The sequence below is a fragment of the Meles meles genome, chromosome 1 (assembly GCF_922984935.1).
Source record: "Meles meles chromosome 1, mMelMel3.1 paternal haplotype, whole genome shotgun sequence".
Taxonomy (NCBI): domain Eukaryota; kingdom Metazoa; phylum Chordata; class Mammalia; order Carnivora; family Mustelidae; genus Meles; species Meles meles.
Window position 1 is genome coordinate 169,666,815 of NC_060066.1, and position 20,929 is coordinate 169,687,743.

General features: G+C 46.7%; 1 protein-coding gene across 2 annotated transcripts in view; it reads left to right on the top strand.

The window, feature by feature from the left end:
• Positions 1-945: 945 nt before the first annotated feature.
• The window catches only part of DAB1 (DAB adaptor protein 1), a 1,148,653-nt gene continuing 1,128,669 nt past the window's right edge, over positions 946-20,929 (top strand). Inside the window, exon 1 of one of the 2 annotated variants that reach the window (XM_046006944.1) lies at positions 946-1,096. The gene's annotated coding sequence lies outside the window, so the exon portion shown is untranslated. The remainder of the gene's footprint in view (positions 1,097-20,929) is intronic. The other variant, XM_046006943.1, reaches the window with a different exon arrangement.

Here is a 20,929-nt window from a genome sequence, read left to right on the forward strand (position 1 = left end):
AGTGAGAAAGTACAGTATCGCTAGTATCCTAGTGAGAGTAAGGATTACTTGCCTATTTTTCTGGGAAGTCCTACCCCATTCCATAAAATAGAGACTGTCACATAAGTAAGCACACAGTAAATACTTTTGAATAAGTGAACTGTTACTGATGTGTTATTATCCCAGGAAAGAAGGACCTGTAGGGGATGAAGGAAGAAAGCTCTCACTCAACATCTGTCAAGCTCTGAGCTTATCTCCTTTGGTTCTCACAACAGTTCTATGAGACAGATAATCTGATTCCCATTTTGCAGATGAAGAAATGGAGGCTCCATCATCATTCACTAGTTTGCTTATGGACACAGCGCTGAAACTGGAACCTTTGTCTGCCTGCTCCTCAGCCTACATACTGGATCTTGGGAAAAGCAGAACTGTGTCTCTAAGACACAGAGAAATGTGTGTCTGCTGCTGCAAAGCCTCGTGTGTGTGAAAACGAAAGCGGGGAAGAGGCTGGCCAAGCATGTGCTAGCCAAGACTCCAAAAGCAGCAAAGACGGCTCCCCCTAATAAATTGTTCCTGCATAGCCTCAAGTCCAGACCTCTCCGGGAAACAGCCAGTCCCACAAGGTGAGTACTGCAGAATGACTGCACGCTATAGGCCCCACTGAGATCAGAGAGGCGAGGGAGTCTGCTACCGTGTACTGAGGTCCTCTCCTCACAGTGCTCACATCCTGGCCTGGTCGGCTTTGCCACTGCTGCGGGCTTCTGCATTCTGCGCTAGGTGGCGAAATGCTGTGGGGCTCCCCTATTCGGGGGAATGCGGTAGTGATGTATAAGGTATGAAAGATGTGGCCTGCAGAGAGCCGGCACTATCTCTACCGCTGCTGCTACTGCTGCTGCTGCCGCTGCTGCCGCCACCGCTACTGCTGCCGGCAGAGCTGCTGGGAGTGAGCTGAGCATTCCCCGTCCGGGATACCCAGCTCCGCTGCAGCTCCCGCGCCCTGGCCCTACGTAGACCTGCCGACCCCAGGGAACAAAAGCGGAGCCCCATTGCCCTCTCCTGCAGCCAGAGGATGAGTCGAGAGGGCTGAGCGGAGAGTGTGGTCCTCAGCCGCGGGAAGGTAGGAGAAGGTGTTGCGCTCCCTTGCCGGCGTGGTAGGCTCGGGGTGGGCGCGCCGGGGTGGGGATGGCCGCGGGGACCAATCTGTCCCGCGGTTGCTGCCCGGACCCGGCGAGGTGGTCATCTGGAACGTCGCGCCCGCACCGCCTGCCCAACGCGGGGAGGGTGCCGCGCTCCCGCAGCCGCGAGGGAGCCCCCTGGGTGGAACTGGAGGCGGCGAGGGAAAAGTCTGGAGCCCGAAGCCAGGCAGCAGTGGCTGCGGAGGGGCTGCCGCGGCACTTGGAAGCGTGCGACTCGCTGCGAAAAGCGGGCGGGCGGCGGCTGCAGTGTGCGCAAAGTTTTGGGTGGCGCGCAAAGACGCAGACCAGGGCCGCCGCGCAGAGCCGTGCAAGTTGTGGCCGGAACCCGAGGGCGACCCCCGGGGGCCCCCACGGGGACTCGCCCACACTGGGACAAGTGGTTTTTGCTCCCCCCACGGTAGCTGAGGCTGGGTTGACGCGCAGCCACTTAACCCTTCCCAGCCCAGGGGAAACAACTTAATCCTCTCGGAGGCGGTTGGACTACAGGCTGGCTGGGCAGCGTCGAGGTTCCCGGCTCTGTCCTTTTGTGGTGTTGCGCACTTCCCCACTCATTCTCGGTTTTCTGTGATTTTCTGTCCACTCCTGTGTCCAGAAACCAGGCAAGGTGGCTGCGGGTCTTTCCCCCAGTCTGTAATTTTACCCCTCGCGCCACCTGGACACAGGTTTTCTCTCCCCCACCCCACTCCCAGTTTGGCTCTTTGAGGCTGCCTTGAAAAATGAGATGATTAATCAATTAGGTTAGTGGCCAATTAGGCATAACCTTGTAGCAAAATAATTATGCCCGGCTCTCTGGGCTTTCACTGGTGATGAGATGGGAATCCAGCCCAGGTGGAGGGGCTGTTCCGAAAAGATATGGCTGATGGGGGAATTTCTGGGAATTTAAGATTAAAAAAATTAAATCCAAATGTGTGGTGGCGGCAGAGGTTGTGGGGATTCAGTAGGGGGTATGAGTGTGTGCATCTGTTCCTTTTTTTCCGCCCCCCCCCATCCCGGGGGGGGGGGGGCAGGAAATTAACCCTTGGCAGCACAGTCTGGGTGGACTTTGCAGGCAGCATGTTTCCAACAGCTCAGAAAAGGTGTGTCCCCTGCTTGCCAGCCCCATCCCCCTTGTCGGGGGTGGGGGGGTGCTCTCCCAGGGAAATCGCCTCACAGTGGCTTTGCTGCTGTTTTGGGAAGGTGAGTTCCGAGGAATGCATTTTAGTTTCATGTCCAAGGAATCGCGTCGTTGCAGAAGGAGGTTCTTGTGCTGTGGCTTCCGAGGATGCAATTTCCCCCACTCTTGTTAAATAAAGCGGTTATTAAATGGGTGCAAATGGGAGACAATCTGTCTCCAGGACTGGGAAGTTCTGCTGCTAAGAGGGGCTTTTTCTTTTTTGGAGTGACTGGAGGGGTTTGGCACTGCAGTATTACAATACAGCCATATTAAAAAGGTCTTCAGAGCTTAGAGCCCTCTACCACTGCAGCCCCATCTTCAACAGACTTCCTTTCTCAAATCCTTTTTGCCAGCAGCATACAGGGGATTTCTAATGTGCACCTTGTGCATTTGAATCCCTTTCTGTCTCTATTTTAAGCTCACCCTGTCTGTTTATGCATCCGGACCCTCTATCGTAGATTTATTTTCAGAAGGCAGACACCTAGAGCTGTTCCCAGGGCAGAGGGATTTTTGCAACAGGTCCTAGGTCTGGGTTTTCTAATAATGAGTCCCCCTGGCATTTAGTGAGCCAGGGTCCTCGCCTCTCCACTGGGGACCTGACCACGTTGGACCAGGTGGTCCCTGACATCCCCTGCAGTGCTGACATGAGCTGGTTCTGAATTTTATGGCTTTTCTTCCTTTCTGAGCTGATCAAGAGGAGTAGCTGAGCAGTGCGATGTGACAGCCGCCGTGCCACCTCACTCCCAGTGGAGAAAGCTGGCTGGGGCTTAGGAGCAAATAGGAATTGCCCAGCTGGAAGACTGCCTAGTGATACTGGTGTTCAGGGACGACTGGGAGCCATAGGCTCCACCCGCTTTCCTCAAAATGAAGGGCCACCGTTCAGCCCGCTCTCTCTTTTCCGAGACTTATTTATTTATTTTTCTTGAAGCTGGACTCAGCCGTTCACCTACTGGGATCCTGTTTGTTACTCGACTCTTGTGCTAGCAAAGGCCTTCCTCCTCTTCTAAAATTGCAGCTTTTTTATATAGTGGGAAGGGAGATGGGGGGAGAAGGAAGGGAGAGAGGACAGAGTGAAAGAGCATGAGGTGGGGAGAGTGAGAAGAAAGAGACAGACAGAGCTTCAGGCTGCGAAAAGAGGCAGGCAGTAGGAAAGAGGCGGGAGAGGTAGAGAAGGAAGGGAGGAGGGAAGGAAGAAATGTAGGCACAGGGAGGACATACAAGGAGGAGGAATTCTGGCTCACAGAAGGGGAGAGAAGGGCCCATATGAACCAAAGTCTTGTTTTATTACCTGGCTTGAAAAAATGTAGAGGAAAACCCTGAACTGCCAAAAACCCATTCCAGATAGACTTGCTTGGAACTGAGCTTTGACATAATCAGATAATTACTTATGACATAAACATTGCACCACAGAAAATCCATCAACTCTGGTTCTTGTCTCTTCCTTGACTGGGGGATGCTGTTGCTGGTGTGGGGTTGGAGCTGACAAGGATTTGTTTGTTAGTAGATGTGCTTTGCATAGCCCCAAAAGCACTCTTGTTGGCCTCAGATTGGGGTACTCCCTTTGGACAAGCTGAGTGTCCAGATGACTTTGGAGGGGAAGGTATCCCTTTGTCTTTAGGTCCATCTTTCATAGAATGGCCAAATGTTTAAAAGTGTATTTTTCATTTATTTAAAGTTGGAGGAAAAAAGAAAAATGATAGTAAACACTTTAACCTGCCATCTAAAACTAAGAGTGATGGGAAAGTAATTCCAATTAATTTTCTCTTCTCCAGCCTCCTTGTCCCCGTTCCAGACCATCCTCAGTGCCTCCGACTCCTCTCCTGGCCGCCAGTACAGGCCCTCCCCAGAGCTGTGACTTGATCTTTCTAAAACATAGCTTTGATCATGTTATTCCCCAGATCAAAAAACATAAAAGTTTCCCTGTTGCCTAAAGCATGTTATTCAAATATCTGACCATAGACTTCAGAGCCTTTCAGAGCCCGGCCTTCTGGTTCCCTCCTACGCGCACACACACACACACACACACACCCTAACACACAGCATCACACACATACACAGCCCTCTCTCTCACACACACACCACACACACACACACACACATGCATACACTCACTACACTCACATCACATATACATGCTACAAACGTGCCTTTCAAAGATTTGTGGGTACAACCTTTTTTCCCTTCTCTAGAAAATACGTTCCTACTCTACCTTGTGAACTCTGCTCATCAGAAGGGTCACTTGAAGGTCCTGTGTGTCTCTTTCAATTTCCTGGAAATGGAAGAACAATATTAGCTTCCATACTTCTTATTGTGGGGGTGGGAATAGGAATATTGGGACCTTCATGGCTACAAGCCCCATTTAGAGAATGAGAGCCACTGGTAGAAGAGAAAAGGGAGTGTTTCTCAGGTTGAAATCAACTTCGGTTGGGCTGTTTTTTGACACTGGTTGGTTTGAGCAAGGTGGTGACCATCACTTGGTGGCACACTCCTTCTTTGTCGGTGAGAGTGCGGGGACCCTGTAGCATTGACAGTTGCTTACTTACAGCTTATGAAACAGCCTTATTGTGGAAGACAGAAGACCCAGTGCCACTAGGTAACCTTTCAATTTATCTAGCAAAGCCCATGAAGTTCCTGTCTCAAAGGGGCAGAATTAAACAAGAAAGAACACCAGATAAAGAATTCATTTGTATTCATAGGCTTTTAATAAATAAAAACGACTTTTTTTTTTTTCCGAAATGAACTCTGAGCCATAGGTCTTGAGACTTTTTGTTTAATTAACATGCAGAATATGACTTCTTGTTTCAAAATGACCATTTTTTTTTTTTTTGAAGCTTGAGCTCAGATCTTTAGTGACATTTTTTCTTCCAGCAAATATTTACAGCCGAGCTGGAAACTGACAGGAAGGAGGGTTTAAAATGAAAATGTTACCAAACTGAAGTTTACATCTGAGTGAAACACATGGTGCCACCATGGACAGAGTCCTAAGAACTCAAAATATTTGTCAATTTGTAGAACTTGAAGAAACCAAGCTGTTTCCTTTGTTAATGTGAACTCCAAAAATTATATTTTTGCTTATGCATGGTGGTGGCCTTTTCTGCTTCTTATCTGTTTGCTTTTACTGTGGTCATGGAATTCCAGCCATGAGCTTTTTCTTCATCTTCTGTTCTGGATAAGGCAGACTGCCTGAGGATTCGTCCCCAGGTTCATGTCTGTGTCTGGACTTGTACTTATGCAGTTTTTCCTGCTGGAAATACCCTTCTTTTTCAAATCTCCTCCAGATCCACTAGGCTTTTAAAGCTGAGGTCAGATGTCAAGTCCTGCGTGAGGTTTTCTTAGTTATCTCTAATGAATATTGACCAGCACTAACAGTGGTGGGGTTTTTTTTAATCACTTTATTAATTTTTCAAATTATGTGAATAATACAAGTTAACTGTAAAAAAATGTCAAAGTACAGAAAAAATATAAGGAGTTAGCAAAAATCATTTGAAATTCCCATTGTGTTATCTATAATTTAGTGACTGTCCTTTCATTTATGTCATTAGACCCGTATATTAGCATATATAGATGGATGTGATTTTATGTGCTCTGCCTTATTATGAAAGCTGTTTGCTTTTTGTCCTGGGCATCTATTTTTTTTTAATTTTTAATTAACATATAATGTATTATTAGCCCCAGGGGTACAGGTCTGTGAACTTCCAGGTTTACACACTTCACAGCACTCACCATAGTACATACCTTCCCCAATGTCCATAACGGGGCATCTATTTTTAAATACAGTTTTGTTTGCTTATTTACTGTCCCTTGCCCCCCAAACTCATCTAATAACCTAGATATCTTTTGTATTTTCTCTATGCTTTCATAATATTTACATGTATATGTTCACACACAGTATTTACATACAGAAGGATTTTTGTCATTGATTTAAAAGATGAGATGTATATGTATTTCTTGGCATCCTGTATTTTTCACTTAAAACACTATGGGATTGGGGTACCTGGGTGGCTCAGTGGGTTAAAGCCTCTGCCTTTAGCTCAGGTCATGATCTCAGAGTCCTGAGATCGAGCCCTGCATCTGGCCCTCTGCTCAGTGGGGAGCCTGCTTCCCCCTCTCTCTCTGCCTGATTCTCTGCCTACTTGTGATCTCTGTCTCTGTGAAATAAATAAATAAAATCTTTAAAAAAAAAAAATGCTATGGGAAACTGTTCTGCCCCCGACCCCCACCAGCCCTCCCTCAGCCAGTTGGTATAGGTATACCACTCTTTTCATTGGCTTTGTGAGTTTCAGTGGTATGAATACACCACAAATTTTTCAACCATTTACCTACTGATGAGCATTTACTTTTGTTCCACTAATTTGCATACATAGTGCTGAAGTAGGCATCCTTGTCTGTTTATCATTACCTGTTGCTCTCATATGAATAGAGTCCCAAAACTAATATTTCTAAGACAAACGATATGTACTTTTTAAAGTTTTAGGAGATATGCCATGTATCTTTTCAAGGAGAATGTAATAATTCACATTTCTGTTCACATAATAGTCTTTTCCCTTTATCTTTGCCAGGAGCATATGTTATCATTTACTTTAGCTAACCTGGTTAGGTAGCAAGTGGTAGCTTGTTGTTACTTACTTCATATTTTTCATCTCATGTTCATTGGATATTTGGATTTGCTTCTCGGTGCACGGCTAATTCATCTTTGTCCATTTTTCTTTTGGTGGCTTGTCTTTTTCTTATCATTTCATAAGGGTTCCTTTCATATTCTTTTTTCTTTAATCTATATTGTATATGATATTCTTTCCTTGGAAGTTGGATCTGGTGTCATAATGATCTCTTTGTTTATGCCCAAACTAGACTGTGAGTTACTAGACAGCAATCATGTGTCTGATTCATCTCTAGGATATCACATCCAGGGCAAGGCCTGAAAAAGTGTAGGTTCAGAGTAAATGGTTATAACATTGATTACATGTGTGATATCCAAGTGTATTTCATTTAACATTGAATTATATGAAATAACATATACGTGGCATCTGTAGATTGGGATGTTTCAAATTAACAAAATTTCAAGATGACTAATGTTGTGGAAATATTTATAAATAAATTACTTTTCCCTCCTTTTTAAAATGAGTGTGGCTCAGAAATACCATTACAAGCATCAATTATTGTGTCGGGCCATATACTTGATAATCTTAAGGACTTTATTTTTATTTTTTTATTTTTAAGACTTTTATTTCTTTGAGAGAGAGAGAACATGAGCAGGAGTGGGGAGGGGCAGAGGGAGAGGGAGAAGCAGACTCCCTCCTGAGCAGGGAACCCATCATGGAGCTAGATCCCAGGACCCCAAGATCATGACCTGAGCCGAAGGCAGATGCTTAACCAACTGAGTGATCCAAACCACTCCCTTAAGACTATTTAGTGATGCAGGACTGTTTCCCCCTATATACAAGTGGCCTCAGACCTATGGATGTACAGATTTTAGATTCCAACATCTCTTTTTTTGCACTTTTTCAGTCTTTATCCTCCCTATTGTACTGTGCCTTGGTTATTGTGTCTTGGTATTGTCAGTTTATCTGCCCTCTTCCTTTTCTCCCCACCTTTGCATTGGCTGTGGACTAATGTCAGGCATCCTGCTCCTTGGAAATGTGTGTCTATTAAAGGTCAATAAGCATCAGCCAAGTCTTGGCCTGGCTGCCATTACTATGCATAAAGTGCCCCAGCCCCCAGTGATGATACATCTGTGACTGTTTAGGATTTTTTGTTTGTTTGTTTACAACTCTTTTCTGGGAAGGTGAGATTGACAGGTAAGTGAAGTGGTGGCCTGCCATCTCAATTAATTGGGATGTAGCTCTGATGGCATGTAGCCACGACCCTAAATATAATGGATTAAGAAATCTTTAGAATGGTAGAAATGTATCTATTTCAGTCTTGTGAAAGTCTGAGTATATAGGGCAGCTCTACGCTGTGAAGTCGTGTGGTGTCCAGGCTCCTTCTAGCTTGCTGCTTCTCCATCTCTCAGACATTGCTGTCATCTTCATGATCTGGGACAGCATGCCACCACATCCTCATTCAAACTGGAGGGCTGGAAGAGAAAAAAAGAGGGCAGAGGAGAGGCATCCCATTTCTTTTGAGGGCGTGGCCAGAAGTTGCACGCCTAATTTCGTTGCACATCTTCATTGCCCAGCACCAAGGCAATTGGCCCCTCCTGAAAGAAGGGAGACCAAGGGGTGCTGTTTTTACTCTGGGTGGCCGTGAGCCAGAATCAGGGTGCCATATGATAGAAGAGAGGAAGAATGCATGTTGGCAGAGACACTGGCAGTGTCTGCCACACCTACTCTCACCATTCCCAGTGACCTCTCAGCTCTCTTGCCAGATTGTCAATCCCTTGGTACAGTTGCCCACTTTTTCTACCCCACCACCCACTGTTGTGTGGCACGTGAAATAGTTGCTCGATAAAGACAGCTCTATTTATAAGCTTTCTCTCCGTGTTTTGGTGATGAGAAAATGCAGGGAGGAGGGTCGAGCTTGCTGCTGGCATGGAGCTCAGGAACTAGAAAATTTGGAACTTCCTGGCTGATTTTTCTTTAATTTAGCTCCTTCCCTGTGTAGTCCTCCATGGCCCCACGCGAAGTTAATTATTCCGATTTCTTACTCCGCCTTCGTTCTCTGCTCTAAGAGGTCTAGGTGAGGAGACCACATGCTTTGGAAGCAGGTGTGTTGGCAACTCTGTGAGAGTCAAGGGGGAAAATCAGCCCCCTGCAAATAATACAAGTTTGAGATTATGACCTCCTTTGCGAAAAATGGTCTCCTGGTAATCAACAGATTGCATCACCCAGCTGAAGTTTCTGCACCCCATGGGCTCCCATTGCCTTCCTGATTAACACAGAAGCATCTCCTTCCTTACTCCAGACTGACTCTGGAATTGGGTTTATTTCAGCCTAACGGCTGATTCTAATTGGTCTCCCTACTTCCAAAGCACAAATGTGATCTATTTTTTCTAGGTGCGGGGGTGGGGATTTTGATGGGAGGGAGTGATATTTAATCATGCCCTTTCTCCCTCTGAGTTAAAAGCCAATGGGAGATGAACACAGGGGCCAGTCAACAATGAAAACCTGGGTCTTATTTCGGTGAAAGCTTGGTCAGAGGCTGTGCATGTTGTGTAGCTGCATCAGGACTCCAGAACTATCTGTTTCACTTGGTCTGAGCTGGATATACACAGGTCTCCCTTTCTCCCTGCAGGAGCACAAGTGGCCTCATAGGCTTATTTCTTGGGTGAGCAATGCATGAGGATCTCTGAGGTCAGGCAGCTTTGAAGAAGAGAAAGAAAGGAACTGTCATGTTGTATCAATTAGGTTCTTAGTTGACGATGACACGGTTTAAGCAGAAAGGGATTTATTAATGGGTGTTGGGTAGCCTACTGCATTCTAGAAGGGTCCTGGGAGCCAAGCTTGGGTGTGAGGACAGCTACTCAACCACACCACGGAATTTGTAAGGTAGAGATGACACTGTTGCTAGGAACACATGGCGGGGGGGGGGATCTTTGAGCTGCCCCAGAAGAGCTCCTCTCTCTGCACATGGCAGATACCCGCTGTCTTTTCCTCCCTCCAAGCCTCATGCAAGTATGTCTGCTTGGTGCCCAGAGCACCCTATAGTCACTCCTGGGTCTCACAGAAGTGCAAGAAACACAGAGGTGCGGTTGAAATTGTGCTGAGAGAGTCTAGAGCATATCTGCGGGAGCCACATACGTTTATGCTCCTCTCTGGATTTCACCCAAAAGATAAATCAGTCCCTTTCCTTTGACGAGAGGCGATGGAAGTGTTGCTGCCCTGCTTTTTCCCTTCTGGGAGTAGCGTGTAAGTAGGCAGTAAGCCTTCCCCTTGAACATCACACACTTGCTTACAAACCCTCAGGGGCCACCGTGGCCTTCAAGATCTAACAAATTCTTTAGGTGGCAGAAAAGCCCCTCCCAGTGTTGTATCCTGTATTTCAGCCTCCTTCCTCTCCAGTCCCCTTTCTGTTTGCTCTCCGGCTTGCTCTTCCAGGTGTAATCCATTCTGAACCGCTTGGAAGACTCTTGGCTGTGCTCGTGCTCTCCCAAGCTTCCACGTCTCGGCGCCTGCCACACTCCTCTCCCTGCACCATGAGGAAACTGTCCTTTGTGTCCCCCTTCATTTGATAGACTTCACCCTGCTCTTTAAGACGGAGGCACCATTTCCTCTGGGGATCTTCTTTGTCCTCTCCTAGACTGGATTAGGTATCCCTCCTGGCTATGCCCAAAGCACCCAGTAATCCCTTCTGTCACTACACCTAGCACATAGTATGTGACCTTTGGTTTCTCTCTCTGCTCATGCTAGTGCAAGCTGCCTGAGAGCATGGTCTTTGTCTTTTCTCTCTGTATCTCAGTAGCTAGCACAAGGTCTGGTACATAGTGGTTGTGCAAATGAATAAAAGAGTGAATGTTCTCTTCTGGTGAAGGACATGGACTCTGAAGTCAGCATCTGACTTTGCCACCACATAGTTAATACAGTTTTAGGCAAATTAAACATCATAGGGTGGTTGTATGAAGGCTAAGTAAAATAATGCACGTGAAATGCTTAGCATGGAACACATAGTAGACACTCAATAAAATTCAGCTATCCCTTTGATTTTCTGATAATCATTATTGCAGGTGTTCAATGAACCGTAGTGATCACTAGCACACTTTCTAGACCAAAGGATCATCTGGATCACAGTATGGTTATCTGTGATATTTCCTACCTCCCAAAGAACCAAAGCCTCCCGTGGATTGAGAGGAAGAGTAAAAAATAGACAGAAATTGACAGAAGTTTCCGAAGGAGAATCATGTGTAGCAGCTCAGTACAGAGTGAGAGAACGCCTCCTGACATCAGGTTTGTCACTAGGGCTTTACTAATAGTTCCACCTCCCTTTACATGCTTCTTTCTTCACTCCACAATATAGAAAAGAAAAGAAACAAGAAGACACTGAGATGACCTGAAAGCAATGTCAAAACTTCAGTGAAGATCAGACATTTTCCAGGACATTGGCTGGAAGCTCACATCCCACTGTGCTCTTCCTGGGAGTATGCGATGTTAAGACAGTGGGAGGGGATGGGAATTAAGGAGGAACGGATTGCTTGGAGCACTGGGTGTTATACGCAAGCAATGAGTCATGGAACACTCCATCAAAAACTAGTGATGTACTGTATGGGGACTAACATAACAAAACAAAATTTTTTTAATGGAAAAAAAAGGGGGGGGGAAGCATCAAGTTGATGTCAAAAACCAGCCTAGAATATGGCAAATGTCTTCTTTGTGTCATTTGTAAGAGCACAGCATCTTACACAGAGTCAATGTCTTTCCATCTGTGTGTGTGCAAAGTACCTCCCCTTTCTCTGGTTTCCCCGTGGGTCCACACTCATTTCACTGCATCCAATCCAGCAAACATTTATTGAGCCCCTACTGCATGCAGGGAACTCTACTGATTCTCTTGTTTTATGCTTGTTTTTATGCTTGTTTCTCCCACCACATTAATGTCATTGCTTTGTTAGAAATAAAGGCTGTTGTCAAAAGAAAATGTTGGTCATTGACATCTACTGTTCTTAAGGGAGCAACATAAAAGAAAATATTTATATTGCTAGTTTTGTAGAAATAGCCCTTGTTATTGGGCATGAACGGACATGATAGTCAGAAAAACATTGACCTGGAGGGAGTATGGAGACCAAGGACCTATCCTACTTTGATGTTTGACTTTGGATATGTTGTTTAATATTTTTGGGTTCCAGGTTTCCAGTGATTTCTAAGGACCTTTCCAACCCTAGTATATTATGATTAAAAAAAAAAAAGTGTAAAGGGGACATAACGAAATTTGCATTTGCTGTCCAAATATGGAAAGTATAGTGGATTTGGAATTAGAAGGCTTGATATGAACTGTGCCATTGACATGTGGCTTGTGCGACAGGAGGCTTAAACTCTTAGACTCCCCAAATCCTTCTCTATACAATGGGAATGCTGCCTATTGCCTTTCCTGCTGCATAAAATCAGTGTGAAACTTCAAAAAGTGATGCATGTGAAAGTGAATTATGAATGACAAGGGACTGTACACATGCAAATACAAGCTATTATTACTGTTAATAATCATTTTGATTTCAATATTTTATTCCAACCAACACTTTTGCATTTGCCTTCTGGGTTGTTGAAGAGAACATCATCTTTCATTCCCCATCTCCCTCCACCCGAAAGCAGTCGGGATTTCTCAACGGAATGGGTGCTGTGTCCTCTGCCTGTCTTTCCGATCAACACTCATCTTGTGCCCCAGCACTTGTCTGAGTGTATAATGTTTCAACTGCTGGCCCGAAAGGAGGCCATTTGTTCCCTGCTAAATGAGCTGTTACTCTGTGCCTCTGTCCCCTCGACACCTGGGGCTGTGTTCATGGGAGAATCCAACCGTGGATCTCAGGAGCCTTTTTGAAAAGTTTATTAGAAGAAGGGAGAAAACATTTCTCAGTAGGTTGTACCCTCCGTCCCTGGATTCGACTCATTAGTCAGAGCAGGGTGGGTTACCTGGGGGTGGGAGGGCAGGTGCCTTGGCCCCTGCAGGCACTGCCGGGGGGTCAGGGGGGCACAAGGGGAGGTACAGGCCTCCCAACAGCCCCTCTCTGGCCTTTCTGATGCCCCTGCTCCACAGGTAGCTAATTAGCTCTAACTGGATGGTGTATTGCTGTCCATGGTTTGGGGCAGCTTACCTGAGTTTGCCTCCAGGGGCACCTTTCCCTTATGTCAGCCCCAGGCCTGGCCGAGTCCCATGACCTGCAAGGCAGAGACCCCTCTCTCACACTGGCTTTTTGGGCTCTGAGAGCTGGAGGGGCAGCTTCTATCCAGACCGTTGTGGCTCTATCTGCCGAATAAAGACGCAGCTACCCCACCAACCCTTTTTGTGGGTGTCTGGTAGACTCAGGTTAAATTCACTGGGGGTGATGCTGTTGTTTCAACTGAGAATGAGAAATCAACTGAATGAGATCGGCCATCTCATTCATGGGTCTTTCATGACATCCCACTGACACAGGGTGAGTCCCAAGTACGGAAGGGAGGCCAAGAGAGAGGATTGTTGTCAACCACTTCTCCACCCCTCCCTCTGTACACACCCCGCACACTCTCTACATGGAGGCCAAGTTAATGCCACAGGCAGGACTGGAATTCAGGGCTCCCACCAAGCAAGAGAATATAGTCCACCTCTGGAGGAGCCCTGCTTCCTCATCTCTTCACCCTCGTAGCCCAGGTGCTCAAAAAATCCTCGTGAAATCAATGGATGAGGCCTCAAACTATGTTTTCCCAGTCGAGCACTTGAAATGCTGGGCTCCAATCCTGTTTCTACAACTGACTTCATTTCTGACTCTCATCGAGCTACTTAACATCTCCAAATTTCAGGGCCCACTGGAATTTCAGGGCTCTTCTTCACAGGGGGTGTGTAGGCCTCAAGTCAGGTGAGCCCTTGGCTCACGGTAACACTTCATTGAAGGTTGCTGACTGCCATTTGTAACTAGCTCCCTAGGTCTCCACCCATCACACAGACTGGGGATGTGGAGGCTTGGGTGAGGGATGTTGACTGGTCCACTGCCCAACAGCTCATTATAGACGGAGGCAGAAAGAGAATCTAATCTTTACTGTCTTCCTGTACCACTGAGATCCAGGTCTGAGAAGTCTATCCTGGAGTTGTCCTTCAGCCATATGATTACTTTTTCTTGTCCATTTCTTCCAGGTCTTGCCTCTTCAGATTGTAGGAACCCCACAAATGTGAGTCTGGGTTAAGGTCAGAGGCTCCGGGGTTGGTCATTCAGAGCTCAGGGCCCAGCCTCTGCATCCTGCTCTCTCAGTGGAATCGGGCAAATCCCAGATCTGATGGTGTGACTTCCTCTGGCTCAAGCCCATTGGCTCGGGGTAAAGTGCAAACCTCTCCCATCCCTGGCCGTGTTTGATCTGTCTGGGACTCCTGGGCCCCAGGAATCCATCGCAGGTCCTTGTTTCCTCCCGAGACATTGCCTGTCTGGGGCATGGTTTGCTGAATGAATGGTGCCGCGTGACCTGCAGTTCTTCCAGCTTTCTGGAGCTGTGATTCTAGCCCTCCCAGAGAATAGACAGATGGGCCTCACAGGAGGAAGGCTCATGCCTTCCATGGCTACCTGGCCCCTGCCCTGTCTACCCTTGTCCTTCTCCCAGTGGCTGAGCACACAGCCTGCTGGGCAGGCTTTTCTGCCCTATGGGACTGTTTTCCACTCAGTGTGAAATTTCAGTTTTGTAGCTCTCTCTCTGTGCAGTGCCTCTGAGCACCCTGCCTTTCCCCATCACGTCACCTATCACAGGGCATTGCAACCCTGTTGATTTGTCTGGGAGCACCAGGAGGCAGGGACTGTGTCTGTTTTGCTCCCCATCGTAGCTACAGTCTGTGGCAGTAGGGAACCAGTATGGATTGGCCACAGGAATGAAAGAAGGGCTCTGGGGTTGGATGCGTGGCCGAGAGGCAGACAGGGAGAATGTGTGGGCCCAGGGCCTGGCACATCCAACGTCTCTAGCGCAGCTGATGGTAAACATCAGCCTAGCCTTTATTTTTCTCATTATGTTTAAAACCCACCAGTTGCCCAATAGTATAATTTTCTAAGCGGTTTCATTTCAGCTCTGCTAATTGAAGAGAACCAAGCTCTTTTTGAAGGCTTACTTTGTGTGTGGCTGTCACTGGTGAGAGTCGAGACTGGTTGTCAATCACTGACAATAGCGTGCCATTCTGGAATAATTTAAGTTTAGGTCTTTCTTTCACTCAGGCATTCATACCCTGTTATATGTTTTCATACTGAGCTGAGAACAGTCTGGGGTGAGAAACTGTCATGTGTTCCAGGAACTGAAATGGAGATTTCTTTTGAGATTTCAGATTCCTCTGGTCTGCGGCTCCGAGGAGCTTGAAGGCAGGATCAGAGGTTTGGGAGTTATACCTCCTGGACCCCCCAGGTTTGAACACGCCGCTTCCCCACCCACTTCACCAGCCAGGTGACCTTGACTCGGTTTACTCGGTTTCTTACACAATCAAAGGGGATGTGAATATTTTGCACCAGAGATTATCGAGAATTAGTGACACGGGAAAAGACCTGGACCAGGCACCCTGGAAGCAGTGGACCTTCCTGCCAGCTCATCACGCTGCCTGCAGGTTACACAGTACCTCGTTGCCGACGGGGCTCCAGAAGGGGTTCCCGGGGGTTCCTCAGACCCACGTTCAAACCCCAGCTGTGCCATTTCCTTCAGTAGCTGGGAGAATGAGTAAATCACGTGCACCTAGAGTTCCCTTACTGTAAATGAGAGAGAGTAATACCTACTACTCACAAGTTGTTCCAGAGACTGAAATTATGTGAACTACCGGCATAGTCAGGACTCAATAAATGTCAACTCCTTTCTCCTCCTCCTCGCTACATTTTAATACGTGTATTTTATGTTAGGAGAATGGAGAGAGAAAGAGAGAAAATGGTCCCTAAATCCTGCTTCACATTAAAGATGCAAGCATACAAGCATTCTCTCAGCGCTCTTAGCCACACCCTCCCTGCAACAGGCTCATCTACTGGACAGATATTTATTGAGTACCTACTGTGTGCTGAGTATAGTTGTAAGCAGTAGGATACAGCGGTATAGAAACCAGTCGGTCTGCTCTGATGGTGCTTATATCCAGTGAGAGACGGGTAATAAACAAATAGATAATATGATGGCATACGTAGTAAAGGTGAAGAGAAATAAAGCAGGGGACGGAGAGTTCGCTATTTACGAATGAATGGTCAGGGACAGGGGCTCTGAGGATCCGGCATTTGCGCAGAGCCTTTGTTCTTGCTGTTCTCGCTACCTCAATGCCACCCCCCTCCCTTGCCACTCTCCTCCTGTCTGGAGCATCCTATTCATCAAAACTCTGTTCAGACGTCTCATGCTCTGAGTACTGGTTCTGCTTGCCCTTTGAGGCAGAGTTAGTCTCTCCCTACGCAGTGCTCCCACAATGCCTTGTTCTCCATCAGTCAGTACTTCCCATGTTTAACGTGATTCTTTTCCGCTGGACTCCAGCTCTTCGGGGTCATGGGTTTTTCTTTCTTTCAGCTTCAGTGCCAGGCACAGTGCTGGGCACAGAATGAGCTCATTCCTGGTGCACCGAGAGAGTCACGGAGGTGGTGGACTGACTCAGACGTTCGCACATGCTGATCACACTTGGGCAGGCAGGTGGCCTCAGCTTGTCCTGGGTAAGCCCGCTCAGCTATGGGATGTACACTTTGCTCTCAGGGATAACCAGGCTCTCTCAGACAGGGTAGTCATCACGTCACACAAAGTAAACCCTGTTTCAAGCCTTGCACTTGGAAATCATCTTGCTTAATATTATAATCATGATACAGCAGGCGTGGAGGACCTCCAGCCCCTGGTTTGCGCCTCCATCCAGCCTTCTTCTGCTCATGCCTCAGTTGCCAAGTCTGCCATCTTGTCTCTCAGCCATTTCACTTGCCCAGTTCCACTCGGCTCCTTCCCTGCCCCACCCCCTGCCCCACCTGCTGTGTGGTGGATGGGTGAGCCAGCCTAAGACCTGAGTTCTGTATCTGGCTCTGTTGCCTTGTATGTGGCCTTGGCACAATCATCTCTATTTGCTGAGTCTCAAGTTCACTACCTTTGAAAAAGTCCTCTGCCCTGACAGTGATATAGAATATTGAGAATATTGGGGTAATTATGTTATAAATTAGAATATTCTAAGGCACTATGAGCCGAGGTATAGCTGAAAGAGCCCCAAATTTCCCTGGTCCTCCACCTATGACTAGGTGACCTCAAGCAATTCACTCACTCTCTCTGGACGGTTTCCTCACATACACAATGGAGAGGACAAAGATAACTAATACCCACCAAAACACAGCACATGCCAAGCACTCTTCTAAGCTCTTTATTAACTCATATGCTCCTCACATGCTCCCATGAACTTCCTATTATAGTCACTCCTATTGTACAACTAAGGACACATAGACACAGAGAGGTAAACTAACTTGCTTAAGGTCACACAGCTAATAAGAGAAGAGGTGGGATTCAAACCCAGACTGTCTGGCTCTGGAGCCCAGTTTTAAGCATCACATCATATTGTCAACCATGACACTGTAATTCCTCCCTGGCAGAGCTGTTGTGAAGTGTAGAAAGACTATATGAAGAGGATCTCTGATATTGTAGATATCCAAACAATATTAGTATAATTATGTTACACCTCTTTGGAGCTTAGCACAGCCTGAGTTTAATAAATACTTACTTTGTTGCTGCATTTGGCTGCATGTCTGTTTGCAATTCAACTGTGATTCTTGGGAGCAGGCATTTACCTGAAGCCGTGTCATGAGTAACATATCAGCCGCTTCTTAAGAATCCTAAGGTAGGTGCCTCTTTGTCCTTTGTATTGGTCCTTTGTCAGTCCTTGATCCATTGGAGGGAGCTGCACATTGAATAAGGAGTTGGTTTTGTTGTAGAGGTGGGTTCACTCTGAGCACAAGGAAGGTGAGGTCAGGTCTGCAATTTTCTCTGGCTCCTGGAACAAATACTCTGCCTGCTCCTTTAAGCTAGTGGGTCTTGGGAGACGTGGGGATTGGTGGTGACCTACAGCCTGCTGGCGATTACACACAAAGCTGAGAGCAATTTTTAAAGTCTTCTCGCCATTTTGCTCTCTCTTTAAAAATTAAATGCCTGACACTGAGGTGTTTTATTCCCAGACCAGCTGGCCTTTAAGAGGATGGCTTGAAAGTGAGAATGCCTGATGACCTCTGACCTTGGGAGTTTCCAAGGGTGGGAAAGGCCACAGGAACGGAGAGTGACCTCATTCTTTTTGTCAATTTAATGAAAAAGAAATGAAAGCATCAGTTTTGATGACTGAAGGATCCAGGAGCAAGGATGTGGTGGGGAATTTCGGGTCTCAACAAGGCTGGGAGATGTGTAGAGTTTGCATAGCACCATGGAATGAGCACCGAGCCCAGAAGAGGAAGACTCGGCTCCAGTCTCGGGTCTGCCACTAACTGTGTGGTTGTGGGTAAGGTACTGACCCTATTGTAGGTATCGTATTCCGTGTTTAATATGTAAACAGAACAGTGAAGCGGTTAAAAGCAAACTTTGGAGCCAATCCTATTTGTAACACTGAAGGCCTGAGTGATTTGAGTAAGTTACTTATCTCTCCGAACCTCAGTTTTCACATCTGTTAAATGAAGATCTCGGAGGCCACGCTTTGTTCATCCTGTGCTTCGAGTGCCCCCATTACCCCTTTCCACCTGACCTCTGCATCTCTGCCTGGCTGTATTCTTCCTTTGGGGTTCAGACCTGAATTCCTTTCATGGGGAAGGGCCTTTCTTGATGCCCTGGCTGGTTGAGATGCCCTGACCCCTGGCACCCAACCTGTGTTCCCATCATCCCAGTGCCTCCCCGCCAATGCACCTACTTCTCTCTGTAGGGAACTTGGGGGCGTGGGGCTGCTGCTTCTCCATCTCCCCAGGGCCTGATTCCCAGATGCTGTCTGTGAACACTTGCTGATGGAATGAATGAATTTCTTTCCAGCTCTGCAACTGTATGCTTCTAAGTTTATTTGTCCTTATGTGTGCCTGATTTCCAAAAACAGACATAAAATACATGGTGTTCTTCCTTTTACAAAACAACAATAAATGCAATCCTTTACACTGGTATAGAAATTTGCACTGGACAAACATTTTTCACATTTATTACCTAGTACCCTACCACCTAGTGGCTTATCAACGTGCGAGCTTCAAAATAATTTAAAGCCACTGTTGGATCTCATCCAAAAAGATCTAGTATTTGAACTTCTTGCCTTGAACTGACCCCTTGGCCAGGACGGTTACCACTTCCCCCACTCCAGATGAGGGAAGCTCTGAGGTCTCACTGACTCCAAGGTAATGAACCAAAGTAGGTCTGCAGGTCAGCCTGATCTCAGGAGTCTGCTTTCTTGGTCTGATTTTTAAGCAACAATATCTACATCAAGTATGTGATTTCCAGATACACAGCCTCGCAGAGGAGCCTGGTGTTGACAGAGTTGTCAGCAGGGGGAAAAAAAAGAATGCAAGATTGTCCAACAGAAATAAATCTTAGAGAGGATTTTGCCAAGCCATCCAAGTATTCATACATTTGCTGCTGCATGCAGAATACTGGGGAGGGAAGGAGAAAGAAGGGGGAGAAATGAGCAAAGGGAGTGCTGAGGGTGGCTTGAATTCTCTCCCTCCATATCCTGCTTCTCCATTCCTCTCAGAAGGCCCTGCATGAGATGTGTATGCTATCTTCGCCTTCTTGGTTTATTTTCTCTCTGAATTTTTCTGTTGTCACTCTGGCTCCTGATGGGCTGCAAACGAGACGAACAAAGAGATCTTAAGATGCTGTGGGCATAGGGCTTACAGACAGTGCTGGACACAAGATTTAACCCTGCAGTGGAGGCCTCTGCCACCATTTGCAGATTTACCACGGCTCCCCTTTGCTACCTGGATCTGTTTGTAGACCCCACTTAAATTTTGAATATGCTTTTCTGGAATACGTGGACTACCTAGCCCATCCAGATCTCTTCCAGTCTTCAAGGCTGACTTGGAGTTTCACTTCCTTCCTAGAGCCTTCCCAGACTAATCCAGTCTTCTGCAAACTCTGTGTTCCCTGACTTTGGATAGCTGTGCCGGTAGAACCCTACAGGCCTCTGGCTCTGTTGCCTCCAGTTTTCTTCATTGTCCCTTTTCCTCTTGTGTATTCCAGATTACTTACTTTTAAGAGATTCCAGAGTTGTTGAAGGAAGAATGAACATTTCCCCAGGTATTTCTGCGTCTGAAAATGCCTCTGCTTTGAGCAGGCTTTGCAATCCTAGGCAAACAGTCAACATTTCTTAGCTACAGTTTTCCTCCTCTCTAAAATGGGGTGGCAATGTCTACTTTATGGAATGTTTATGAGGATTAAATGAGTCAATATAACTAGCTTTGAAGCCCATGTCTGGCAGTTAGTGGCAGTCAATCAATATCATCCATGAACGTTGGGTTTTTCCAGAAGACACTGGCAGGAATGTGTCAGGGAGTAAACCAAGGATGACATCATTAGTGTCTGTGGGGCCAGGCTGCCTGAGTTCAAATCCAAGCTCTATCACCCTATGCCCAGGGCCAGTTACTCCACCCCTCTAAGCCTGTTTGTATAATAAAGCTGATCCTAGAGCCTGCCTCTTAAGGATGATACAGAATAGTTCATGAGAAGCATTTGGCCAAATGCCTTTCCCTGAGCAAGCATTCAGTAAATGTCAGCTATTTTTGAGGAGGTGGAGAGCATTCTCATGCGTGTTCTTAACCGATCCATTGCATTCCAGGCTGCTCTGATGAAGGAATGATGGCCCACTCTGTAGATTCCTGGGATTCGCGTCATACCTGTGATGAGTCAGGTGACCGCAGGTTAGCAAGAAGAGCCCCAGACTTGGACTTCCACACACACACACCCCTTGAGCCTGACCTCAGTGCCTTACTTAGTTGTGGCTTTAAGAAAGTAAACTTGTCAGAATCTCCTTTTCATCAGCTGAGGAATGGGATAATAACATCTATTTTTTAAAAAAATTTTAA